We start from the raw sequence: 12,835 nt of genomic DNA, 5'->3' as shown, positions 1-12,835 counted from the left end.
AGGGACACATTTATGGGGTCTGCATGCTAATTATCTAGACTTCCAGGCATCTATGTGAAGTTTTTAGTTAGGGTTTCACTACTGTGAACAGATACCATGACTAAGACAAATGTTATAAAGGACAGCATTTAATTGGAGCTGGCTTAAAGGTTCAGATCTTCAGTTCTTTATCATCAAGGTGGGAGCCTGGCAGCATCTAAGCAGATATGGTGTTGTAGGAGCTGAGAGTTCTGCATCTTCATCTGATGTTTGCTAGCAGAATCCTCAGTTTCAGGCAGCTAGGATGAGGGTCTTAAAGCCCAGACCCACAGCGAAACACCTGACCCAACAAGCAAATACCTACTCCAAAGAGCCATACCTCATAATAGTACCACTCCCTGGGCCAAGCATATACAAACCTGCACATTCCACTCTGAGGCTTCCAGAGGCTTCTTCAAACATATGAGACGATGGGGGGCCACATAGTGGTGTTTCTGAGACTTACTTTTTCAATTCAATTTATCTGATTTTCTTAATCTAGGTCTCACGCAGAATCTTCAGACAAATCCAAAAGGTAGCCACATTCTTTACCATAAAATCTCCCCAAAGAGTCTCTAAGCAAATATTGAAATTCTTCACAGAAGGCTTGGGACAGAGTCACACAATTTAAACCACTTTCAGCAACAAAGTCTTCCATATTTGTTCTAGGATAGCCCATTAAGCCCTATTTAAAGCATTCCCACAGCTTTCCAAATCCAAAGTCCCCATGAAAGAGCCCGAGTTGGAACAAATCTGAGGCCAGTGGGAAAATTCCACCACCAACCTCTGAGCACAGAAAGACCCCTCCCTTCCAGGAGGAGTAGAGCTAGTGTAGTTCCTGCAACAGCTGCAAACCAGACTGTTGAAAAAGCCTCCTGTGACTCCCCATCCGACACCCTCAGAAAGTCCCAGAACAGCCCACTGACTGCCAGTGTATTTGGAGGTTGCCTCTCCCCCCTGATTGTACCCTATATAGTTACCTTTGTCCAAATTCTGCCCCAATTTTTTGAATTCTACCCTAATTGCAAGTATATAACTCCCTGGTAGACTCTGCTCAGGGACTTCTCTCTTTGAAATGGGATGACCCCGATATTTTGGAATGACTAAACTCTTGCCTTTACATAGATTTCCTCCTCTGTGAGTGACATTTCAGGAGGTTCAGGTAGTGGTTCAATTTGTACCTCATATTTTGTGTATTGGCCAGTAAACTCACCTCTTGGAGGAGACCCACAGGAGAGTGGTGAATCGGGGAAGTGACAGCTTGAGCGATGTACCACAGTTGTCTATGTTGCCTCTATCTAGCTTCCATGTGTTCTGCTTTTGGTTAGATTCATATGTGCAAGCTTAATGAGGGCTCGGACAGCCTCAGTAACAGGACTTTGATCTGGCCAGTGGCTGGAGCAGAAGGCCTGAGTTATCCTGTCCATGGCATGGACAGGCTGGTCTGTGTACTTCAGCTGCGAAAGCGGGTACTTTGTGTTAGTTGTTCTTTTGTTTTCTGTGTTCTTGGACTTGGACTGACGAAATTTTTTGACATGGGACAGGTTCTTAGGACTAATGACCACTTAATGTAACTTAGAGTGGCCTGCTTTTGATGTTAAATGGCCACAGGACCTCCCCAAGGTGTCAGCAGTAGAGGATATAGTGTTTCAGAAGTTTTCCCTCCTCCTCCCTGCTAACACTTCTTTGTCAACGTGAACAAAATCTGAGTCCAGCCTAGCGGTTAGCTCCATCCGTGTTGACAGTGTTAGCTTTGGGGCTGGAGAGATGGCTCAGTGGTTAAGAACACTGACTGCTCTTCCAGATGTCCTGAGTTCAATACTCAGCAGTCATTTGTTGAGTTTCTTTTTCCCTCAGGACAAGCTCCAGGCTTTACATTTCTCACCGGTTTATCCCCTCTTCCCCTCTCCTTCTGCCTAGGGCAGACACAGTGCAGTCTGGCATCCCAGGTCCATGACAGGAGAGGCCCCAAGTGGTCATATGTATCCATTAACAGAGTTTGCAACTGACTCCTGGTCACATCTTTTGTTCAGTAAATGAATATCCTTCTTGCCAAGAGAAATGCATGCTCCCTGTCCGAGTAAATGTGGTCTCTGAGTTTTTAAGATGAAAAAGATTTATTGTATATAAAGAAAGGGGGTGCCTCTGGTAGGCTCATGTTGAGGCATCTCTTCCCCTGAGGGACCAGCCACAGGATGGCATAATGTAGAATAAACTGTATTCAGGACATGACACCAACTCCCCCGAAAAGTTCTTACAGGTTCTCTTCACCACAGACATAGGCCAAGAAACTGGCCCTTGGGCCCACAGGGAACCCACCCAGATTGGTTGTTTAATGGGTGTAAGGGTTAGGGATCTCCTCCAGATTTGCCACCAGGCTCTGCAAGCAGGTTTAAACAATAATTGGCCAGTGTTTAGATATGATATGAAATAAGAGAAAACAGAGAACTCTAGTACACGGCGTTCTTCAATTAGTGCCAAATATTAGATAAAAGTTACAGATACAAGCTAATAAAAGTTGCAAAGATTATAGAAGAGTGCAGATTAGACAAGAAGAATGAATTAGAGCCCCTCTAGCCAACAAAGCCCTGGATCCAGGAGAAAAGACTACCATAGAAATGGCCAATGGCTTATTTATCATAGAAACTGGACTCAGTGACAGCAGGATTGCCTGCTTATTATTGTTGCCACAGCACTGTTGGATAAAGATGCAGATAAGTTAACTTTGCGACTCATCACACACACACACACACACACACACACACACACACAAAATTCTGATTGTTGTTCAGTAATGCCTACAGGCTTCATTTTCAGACTTTCTCAATTTACCATGGCTTACATATTTTCCAGCCACCTGTTTCCCCGAACCGTGCATTTCTGCTGCCCGACCTTGACTTGGACTGTCCACTCCATCAAAGTGATTCTCCTCTGCCAGAGACAGAACAGATCTGGTTTATTAACAAAAGCAGCTTTACCCATGAGGGTCAGAGGAGAGCAGGGGCAGTGGTGACACTGGAAATGGAGGTAGTCTGGACTCAGTCTGTTCCTCCAGACACTTCAATTCAAAAGGCCAAGCTAATAACATTAACACAAGCCCTCATCATGGAAAAAGAAACCAATGGCTAGAGATAACACATGGGCTAGCAAGGCCGCTAAGGACATAGTCTTAAAGAAAACAGCATCTCTAGATTGGATACTGTTCTATCTGAACCACCTAGATCAACTGATATATGGAGAAAAAGAAATTAAATGGGATGGTGATGATCGACTGAATGTAAGCTAATATTATCCATCTCTTTAACAAGAACTCTTCTCAGAAAGATCCACAGAGTCACTCACTTGGGAGTAAAACGAATGACAAACTTTAAAGCTTATCAGCTGAGCAACACTCCCAGTCACCCCAAATATCCAAACTCCTGACTGAGAGGTAAGAGCCTGGAGGCCTCTACTGGGAAAATTGATTTTACAGAGATTAAGGAAGAAAGACATGGCTCAAAATACCTGCTGGTTTTTGTGGACATTTCCTCCTGGATAGACGGATAGAGATACTAGAAGAGATTTTCCCAGATTTGAAGCACCTAAAATAATAGGACCAGATAATGGGCCTGCCTTCATATTTCAGAAATGTCAGTGACTAACTAAGATCTTGGGGACAAATTGGAAGCTTCATTATGCATATCATCCCCACAGTTAAGGGCAGGTAGAAAGGATAAATAGAACTCTAAATTAGACCTTAACTAAATTAGCATTAGAGACTGGTGGAACTGGATGATGCTCCTTCCCTTTGCCCTATACTAGATGTATATGGCATTCTAGCCCCCGTTGTATCCAGCCTACAGTTGGCAGCTATTACAGAACTGAAAATGATAATTTAATACTTAAGGTCAGCGCTACTCAATAGGCTCATGACTATGTTTGCCCTAAATTATGTGCCCTCAATACCCTGGCAGTCCCCTACATTGGGGAAATTATCCTTCACAGGACCATGAAGTTAGGGTTTTACTGCTGAGAACATATAGCATGACCAAAGTAAGTTTTATAAAGGACAACATTTAATTGGGGCTGGCTTATAGGTTCAGATGTTTAGTTCAATATCTTTAAGGTGGGGACGTGTCACCCTCGAAGCAGGTGTGGTGCTGTATGAGTTGTGAGTTCTCCATCAGAAGGCTGCTAGCAGAATACTAACACTCAGGCCTTTCTCTGACCCCAGATATCTTAATCAAGCAACTGGCTTTTGAAAATGCTAGTACAGTAGAAAAACACTGTCTCAAAAACCAACCAACCAACCAAACCAACAAAGACAAATTAAAAACAGCAGCAACGGGGTTGGGGATTTAGCTCAGTGGTAGAGCACTTGCCTAACAAGCGTAAGGCCCTAGATATGGTTCTCAGCTCTGAAAAAAAAAGACAAAATAAAAACAGGAGCAGCAGCAACAATAACAACAATAAACGAAAGAAAGAAAACACCAATGCATACTCTTATGTGACCTTACCTCCAAGTTATTTCTGAATTGTAAATAAAAATGCCTATAGTCAAAAGCTGTGCAGAATTAAGATAGGTGTTCCCTGGTGGTTCCAATTGGGGGTGGGAGACCATGACAGACGTGGTAGAAAGAAGAACATAAATAGAGGAGAAGCCACCATGAGGTAAGAATCTTTAAATAATGGCCATGTGAGTTGGCTAATTGGAGTGAAAAGCATCCCAGACAAAACCATGGCAAATTATATAACAGAATTATTGGAAAAATATGCATAATAGTATAGAGGATAGCTATCTGCCCAGTTCTTGTGCTAATTAAGGATTATCATAGATATAAAGCTAGTGTGAATCTTTTATCCAGAAACTAACTGGGCAAAGGATGGGCAGAAATCCATGGTTGGGATCAAATACTTTCTACACACAAAACCAGATTCAGCACCTAGAATTACAATCTTCCCAAGCCCAGATAACTACAGACCAGCATAGAAACACAACCAGTAACAGCCAGGGCATTCAAATCTCTATTAGAGCCCATCAACACTATGACAGAAGGCCCTGAATATGTCAACATGACTGAAGAACAATAATAAAAAAAGACTGTAAAACAGCATTTGCACGTATGGGAGAGGCCTTTAAAGAGAAAGTAAAGAAATGTGTGAAAACAATAACTGTGGAAGGAAATGAATAAAGAAATCCTAAACAGAGAGATGTGGATGAGTAAAATGTAGGAACTCAAATAGTCTCTCAGAGGCAGACCTTAATAACAGACTCCAATAGATGGAATAGAGAACCTCAGGCATTGAAGAGATGATAGAAGGAATGGATACATAGAAGAAATCTTAAATCCAAAGGGAGGAAAAGAGTGGAGGGGGGAAAGGAATAAAGGAAAAGCAAAGGAAGAAAGGAAGGAGGGAAGTCAATCCTGGAAGAAAACATCCAAGAAATAGACAGGATTTTTCTGCAAAATAACAAATATAATAATGATAAAGACAATAAAGTATATAGGAAGGATGAAAATAAACTTGGGTCAAAGGCAAATAAAACAAAAAACAAAAACAAAAACCAACCAACAAACAAACAAACAAACAAACAAAAATTCTCAACAAAATCACAGAAGAAAATGTCCTTAACTTAAACAAGAGACTCATCAAAGTAAAAGGAGCACACAGTATGAAATAGACTGGAGTCGAAAAGAAATTCCCCTGGGCATATATTTCCTAAGACAGTGAAGATAGAGAACAAATAAGAGTAATAAAAGCTGCAAGGGAAAAAGTACTGGTAACATACAAAGTCAGTCCTCCTATGAGAATCACACATTACTTCTCCCAGAGACTCTAAAAGCCAGAAGAGCCTGGATAGATTCACCGAAGACTAAGAGACCAGACTAATAAAGTTGGATTTTTGTTGACCCAAGGGCCTCCCTTCTTTTATCACATACAATATTATTAGATACTTCCTAAAATTGCCTTCAGAGCTTCTTTGAGGAAGCCTGAGGAGCTTAAGACCTCTGATAAAGTATTTTGTACAAAAGGACCTGCTTCCTTTTTCCTTATTTCTACTACAGCAGGATGGAGGCAAAGTTTTTTGCAAACTACTTTTAATAAGTAGCCCACATCATAGTTAATGGAAGAGAAAAGTTATTAGGATATGGGGGAAGAGGACCTGTTCAGCAATAGTTCTTCAGGAAGGAGCTTGTTTTTCTTTGGCAGCAGTTCAGGACAACAGCAAGCAGCAAACCTGACTCCAAAGGGGATTTCACATGGGAGGAAAGCAGGAGTGTGGTGGAAACATTGTGGCAGCGGCTGTGCAGACTCAGGAGCTCCTGCTCAAGCTGCAACAAAGCACCCTGTGCTCTGAAGCACAGCAGCTTAGCCAGTTAGCTGGAGACCTGGCTCTCCCCCTGCCTGCCTTACCTGGAATCCGCACAGGATACAAGAGGACAAACAACTGTGCCCAAGCTGAGCAAGCAGCACAAAAGCGCCTGTGAAGGACCCGCAGGCAAGGCCTTAGTCAGCTTCATCGGAGCAGAGAGTCTAAAGTCTTTTCCTCCTTCAAGCATGGCACCCCAGCCCATTTTCTTTCATTCCCTGCCTTTATTTTGATGGCTTCTACTTCCCTTCATAAGTTTGTCGTTTAGTTTCTTTTCTCTCTTTTTTGTTTCTTTGTTACTTTCTTTCTATCAACTAATATAAAGGACCAGCAATTTGATATTTCTAACCTAATATTTGTTGTGCTTTATGCCGTGCATATTTGCACATTAAAATTCTTTTTTTCTTGCATTTGCCACACTTTAATCGGACTCATTAGCTTAGCTCAATTTCAGTTCTTGGGTTTTCTGAGGTAACTGAATGTTGGGGTGACCTCATTCCCAACTCCTGATCCTTGTGCCTCTAAAGTCAAATGCTTATGAATTTTCAAACTTTTCTTTGCCAGTGGATATGTGTGTGTCTGTGCATATATGTGCCACAATATTCAGTCCATGTTTTTACCATGGGTCCCAGGTATTGAACTCAGATAATCATACTAGTGTAGCAAGTTCTTTTACCTGCTAAGGACCTTGCTGCTATTGCACAAGTGTGTGTGTGTGTGTGTGTGTGTGTGTGTGTGTCTGTGTGTTTGTGTGTGTGTCTAATTTTCATATATGTATACACCATATATTGTGCCAATCTCTGCCTCTCAATACCATTGTCCTTCCTTTCCTCACCTCTTCTATCATTTCTTTTTATCCCTCTGGACAGTTTCTCGTTGTTGACATCAATTTAAAATGTAGGAACACACACACACCATTTGAAACCAAGTTAAAATGAAAAAATAAAAATATGCAGTCTTTTTGATCAGTACTCCTTAGCAATAGCTTTTCTTTGATTTTTTTATACAATTGATATATAATAATTAATGGGCAATCAGCTTGCAAATTTTCCTTAATGATTATATCCTTGGAATTTTCATAAATGTTAGTATACTATCTGTGGATAAAAATGTCAACTTTTAATTCCTACTAGTGACGGGCCTTAAATTATCACCTTCCTCCATTCTGACCACAGCAGTCTGCTGTGTATAAGGGTGATCACCACTTAATAAATAAAAGGGAAACAGAAGAGTGGTCTTGTTCTGACCCCTTCTACCCAAATGGTGTTACATGTTTGTCCTGAAGAAATGAGGATATGTTTTGCTAGGTATGGGGTGCCAGCTTGTGGAAGTGAGAATTTAGTGCACCTGAGTGATGTCTTCTCCCACAGTTGCCTTGGCTGGAGGAGACCTGAATCATCCCAGTCACAAGCACTCCTCTCTCGAAAGAAACCCAACCTCAGCTTTAAAGGAAATGGACACTTAATATCCAGTGAGATTCGTGCACATCCCTCACTCTGGCATAAGTCCAAAAGACTTTCAGAAAAATGAAAGGGCACTTAGCGCCATTAGAAAATTCATGCCAGAGTCTTCTGTCTAGTCCAATGGAACAATGCCTCGAAGTGGCCACCTACAAGTTTTTAATCTATACGCCATGCCGTGAATCATCTAACGTGATAGTATATTTCATAACGCCCTAGTAGGTACTTAATTGCTTTTTTGTGGATTTTTTGTGATTTTTCATGGTGGTGGTCCACTGTTATTTCAAGAGTTCAAGCAGGAGGGCAGAGGCAGGGAGTAGAACATCCTTGTTTACATAGATAGTTCCATGCTAAATACAAATAAAAAGATCTTGGATTACAAATACAAAACCCCAAATGAACATGTCATTGCAGATGTGTGTCCCTTCTGAGCGCACAGGTTAAAATCAAACTTTATCATGCCAAGAGAACATCCACAAGAAAATTGCTGGAGACACCAGGCAGATTAGAATAGAAGTAATGGTGCCGGAGAGGTAGTTCCACAGTTAATACTAGCTACTCTTCCAGAGGTCCTGAGTTCAATTCCCAGCAACCACATAGTGGCTCACAACCATCTACAGTGAGATCTGGCGCCCTCTTCTGGTCTGCAAGCATGCATGCAGGCAGAATGCTCTATACGTCATAAATCTTAAACAAACTAAAATAAAAATAAATAGGTTTGGAAAGCTATGTGTATTATATATAAAAAGTGCAATTACATCTACTGCTATCCTGCATAGATATACAGGGGCCTGCAGCATCCTTCTATTTCTGATAGTTCACCCACCACTTCAATATCTGAGACCAGTGTCACTTATGAAATACTTCATTTAAGTTATAAATGTACCATTGTCATTCAAGCCTGGAAATATTAACTCTTTGAATGAATGTACAGAGAATTTTAGTCAGTATGTTGCCACAGGATCTGTCAGGGGTTGGAGAGATGCTTCACGGATTAAGCGTACCAATTGCTCTCCCAGAGATCCTGAGTTCAAATCCCAACAACCACATGGGTACTTACAGAACTCTGCAATGTGATCTGATACACTCTTCTGGTGTGTTTGAAGATAACTACAATGTACTCACAAGTAGATATTATATACTAAAAAAAGGGAAAAATAGGACTTCTCAGTTTAATCTGGCAGACCTAAATGTCATGGACTTACTGGATGGAGCAGGGTGGGCTTGATCCTGTAGGAATGTACCCAAGCACTGAAATTGGCACTTTGAGTCACTATGCCCAGTTGTGAAGAGTCCTTTCATGGTTGTGGTGAGCAACTTTGCTTATCCTTTCCTATCAGCCAATTCTTTCTATATAAATGAGATCATTTCTGTAGTGTCTGGTTTCAGGTGAATTCTGATTGGCTCTGTGATTCTGACATTTTTGTGGCTCCAGTTGACTAAAGAGGAAGCCATCCATGGTTTTCTAGGTCTCTGAGTGTTTTACCTCTTTTAAAAATATTAATCAATCATGTTTATTTAAAGTATTAACATCAGAAATTTTTAATGGGAATTATTTTAAAAAATCATTAAACAACCAAATCGATTTTCCTATTCTAGCCATATAAGCCAGCTGGACTTTGTAAGGAAAATGATCTAAAGCATCAGTGTCAAGGACTACAGAAAACTGCCACCCACAGGTAAACTACCACAGTAAAGTGACTACAGCATGGTTCTGTCATTCATACCAGACAACCCAGAATAAATACCTTATAAAAAGAATTAAAATCTATCCAAACCACTTAAAATACTTAAATGCAGAAACCTTAATTTTCCTTCAGTTGGGCCAGAAACCACCACAGTCGCTATGGTCAGTGTTCCAGGGAGAACGAGTGGAAAGTTTAAGCTTAGGCCAACCAACATAGCCCTCGACTTTTCAAAGAAATCGTTTACTCAGGTATACTGTAAATAAGGACTGTGGCAACACAGGAAACAAAGGCAGTTGGCAAGTGAAACTTCTAGAAGCTCATGAAACTGCAGATAGAAAAGGAGAGACAGGTAGTGCCAGGTTCTCTGCAGTCGTTCGGTCGTGCAGGGTGTCAAACAATCGCTGCTTCCCACACCAGGATGTTAGCCCACAGGAGGGGCTGGCGGGACCTGTCCACTGTGAGGACTGGAGGGCTTTCCAGGAAGGCTGAAGCCTCTCAGGTGAGGAGGCCTCAGTAGAAAGAGGAGCACAGCGATCACCATCCAGGCCATCAAGATCACAGTGATGCTGATGCCACTGTCACCGGAGGGCCCTGGCAATTCCCGAAGGCATTCTGTGTTGGTACAATAGGCCCGGGACTGCCGGAGCAGATTGATGAGTCTTCTCATAGTGCGTTCATGAGAGCAAATACATTCACAGGGATCAAATCCTCCTTCAGTCATAGTTGGTTACCAGCTTGATTTTACTCAACTCTTTAAAGCCACCCAAACAAGTGGTGGGTGGGGAGGGAGGTGGTCTGGAGTGTTCTGGACGCCCCTGTGGCTGCCGCTGCTGCTGGCCGCCACCCTCCTCCCCTCCGGATTAGATAGACCATGTCACTCTTAGCCACTAGACCCGGATCTGTGTTTTCCCTTTTGTATGGGTGGGTGGATCACGAGGTTGTCAAGTGTGGGCAGAATCTGGGAGACAGATTTGCCTATCGAGGTTGGTGTTAGTCTTTGTATGGTTACCAGGAACCAATTCCAGATCCTTTGGAAGAACAGTAAGTGATTTCAACTGCTGTGATATCTTCCCTGCCCCTTCCTCTATACTTTGATCTCCCCCCACCCCCGGAGCTGGGGACCGAATCCAGGGCCTTGTGGTTTCTAGGCAAGCGTCTACAACTAAGCTAAATCCCCAGCCCCATACTTTGATCTTTCTGTAGTCTCTCTGACTCCATCTGCCATAATGAAGACTTCATCTCATAAAACACTGTGGACAATAGCTACTGTGAAAAATACCATAAGTTGACAGAGCCTCCATTTTCACATAAATATATAAACACATAAATACCTAAAGAAACACAGAGACACACATAAACACACGCACAGAACACACAAAGACACACAGAGACACACACAGCCCAAGTCATCATATTCTTTAGTAATTCTGTCCAGAGCCAAGTGGTTATAGGGATAGAAGAAAGTACAATTCCCAGCAATTTCAACTTAATGTCATGTAATGCATATTTATGAAATGCATAATTCACAGTATTTTAGGATTCGAGTACATTATACTATCTATCCTTTATTTTCAAAAGTATCGAAAGTTATGAAGAGAATTCCAGCCTAGTATCAGACTTGTGTCCATCAGAATCAGAACAGTTTGCTGTTTGAAACTTTCTTTTATTACAACTGTTTCCTAATGTCACATAGGAAAACCGGCTTCAGCCAGAAATGCCTTTAGCTACCACATGCATCTGAATCTCACCCTGGGAAAACCATGAGAATCCACGAGAGAATGTGTGTGGCTCTTTGATGTCCAGCTTTCCTGTAGGTCTCTTCTGGCTTGCACGAACACCACTCCTTGATTCCTCCCTCTAAATGGCCGTGCAACCTTCTTGCCTTGCTCTGCTGCTGGTCACTGACAACTTGAGGAAGGTAAAAATTGCCTAGTGTGTTAGTGAAGCAGGCCTTTGAATGTCGCTCTGAGGGGTTTTGGGGAGAGAATCGACGTAAAGCTCACTCTGAATGGTGGTAACACCATAACTCTCAGGCCAGGTGCCTGCACTGAATGGCACAGAGAGGAAGCTAAGAGCTAGAATTTCCCTATTTCTGCTCCCTGCTCCACCCACATAGTAAGAGTCTCATTCACATCCTGCCAGCCAGTCCACTTCTACCAACTGCACCTCTCATGGCTACACTCACCCCTTCTAGGATGGAGTCTGTGCTTCCCGACTCTGAGCCAATGGAACCCTCCTTTCTTAAAATGCTTCTGTGACAGAATGGGAAACACGACCAGTGCAGTCACTGCTTCCTTCTGCCTTTTGCAGTCTCCTCCCGCCTGGTTCCCTCACAGCCTTCGCAGTCCAATGTGTCTATAAGAAAACAGGCTAAAGATGTCACCTTAATTCTCCTTTGACTTGTCTCTGAGAAGAGCCTTTTGCTACATCAGCCCAGATAGAAGAGTGAAAGAGGAAAAAGAGAAGAGAAGACAGTAGATGGCCTAGGCAAGGGATAACTGAAGTTCTCCTTGTAACACAAGCTACTTCCCAAGATATTACCACTAATCCAGTTTCTGTGTCAATATGACCCCCAAAACCTAACCACCTATCATTAGAGCACATTTGCTGACAAAATTTTGTTGCAGTTAAATTTCTATTATATGTCTTTCAAAACACATCTAAAAGTGGAGTGGGCTTTTCCAGCTAGATTCATGACCTCCTCTCTCCCACACAGCACCCATACTCAAATCACCTGTGACATCTTGTTTCCTAAACACAGGTATGGCTGTCACTTTTACTTTTCTCCATGGGATAGTTTAGGTAGTGACCTGACCACACCTGCCCATCAATGATTGGCCTTCTAGCTTTAATGACTTCGGAAAATTTATGTTTGTTGATAATGGAAATCCTCCCACAGTATAAAGTCATTTGCTCCTGCTCTCAAACAGAGGAAAAGAAAGAGAGAGAAGGTCTGCCTGCTAGGCATAGTCAAGGTAGGTCAAGGCCTGTTGGCAGATTTTTCAGCCTGCTGAGGTATGGAACCTTAAGAGAAGGTGTACTTGAGGCTTAAATTTCTATTGACCTTGGTGGTTAAAAACGGAGTAGTTTGGGGGATGGGAACGAATGCATTGTTTATTTTAACAATTTGTTTCTGTCAGCTTGTGGTTATGCTTCCCACGGTGCTATAGTAAAATAGGGCTTTGAGAAATGTGCTTGTTGTTTCCTTGTACCCACCAGCAGCCCTTTCATAGCTGTCTCTTTCCTCTTCTTTTGGCCTTTCCTCATCTGCCCCTCAGAGAACCTTTCCACTTCCTACCAGTCAGTCCACCAAAGTA

At 42.2% G+C, this 12,835-nt stretch overlaps 1 pseudogene; it reads right to left on the bottom strand.

Annotated features, from left to right (window-relative positions):
• Nucleotides 1-9,939: 9,939 nt before the first annotated feature.
• Nucleotides 9,940-10,239, bottom strand: LOC134482244 (small integral membrane protein 14-like; annotated as a pseudogene).
• Nucleotides 10,240-12,835: the final 2,596 nt, after the last annotated feature.

This window comes from Rattus norvegicus, chromosome 15, assembly GCF_021556685.1.
Source record: "Rattus norvegicus strain SHRSP/BbbUtx chromosome 15, alternate assembly SHRSP_T2T, whole genome shotgun sequence".
NCBI lineage: Eukaryota > Metazoa > Chordata > Mammalia > Rodentia > Muridae > Rattus > Rattus norvegicus.
The sequence above is the reverse complement of the archived record's forward strand: the minus strand, read 5'-3'. Positions and strand labels throughout refer to the sequence as shown.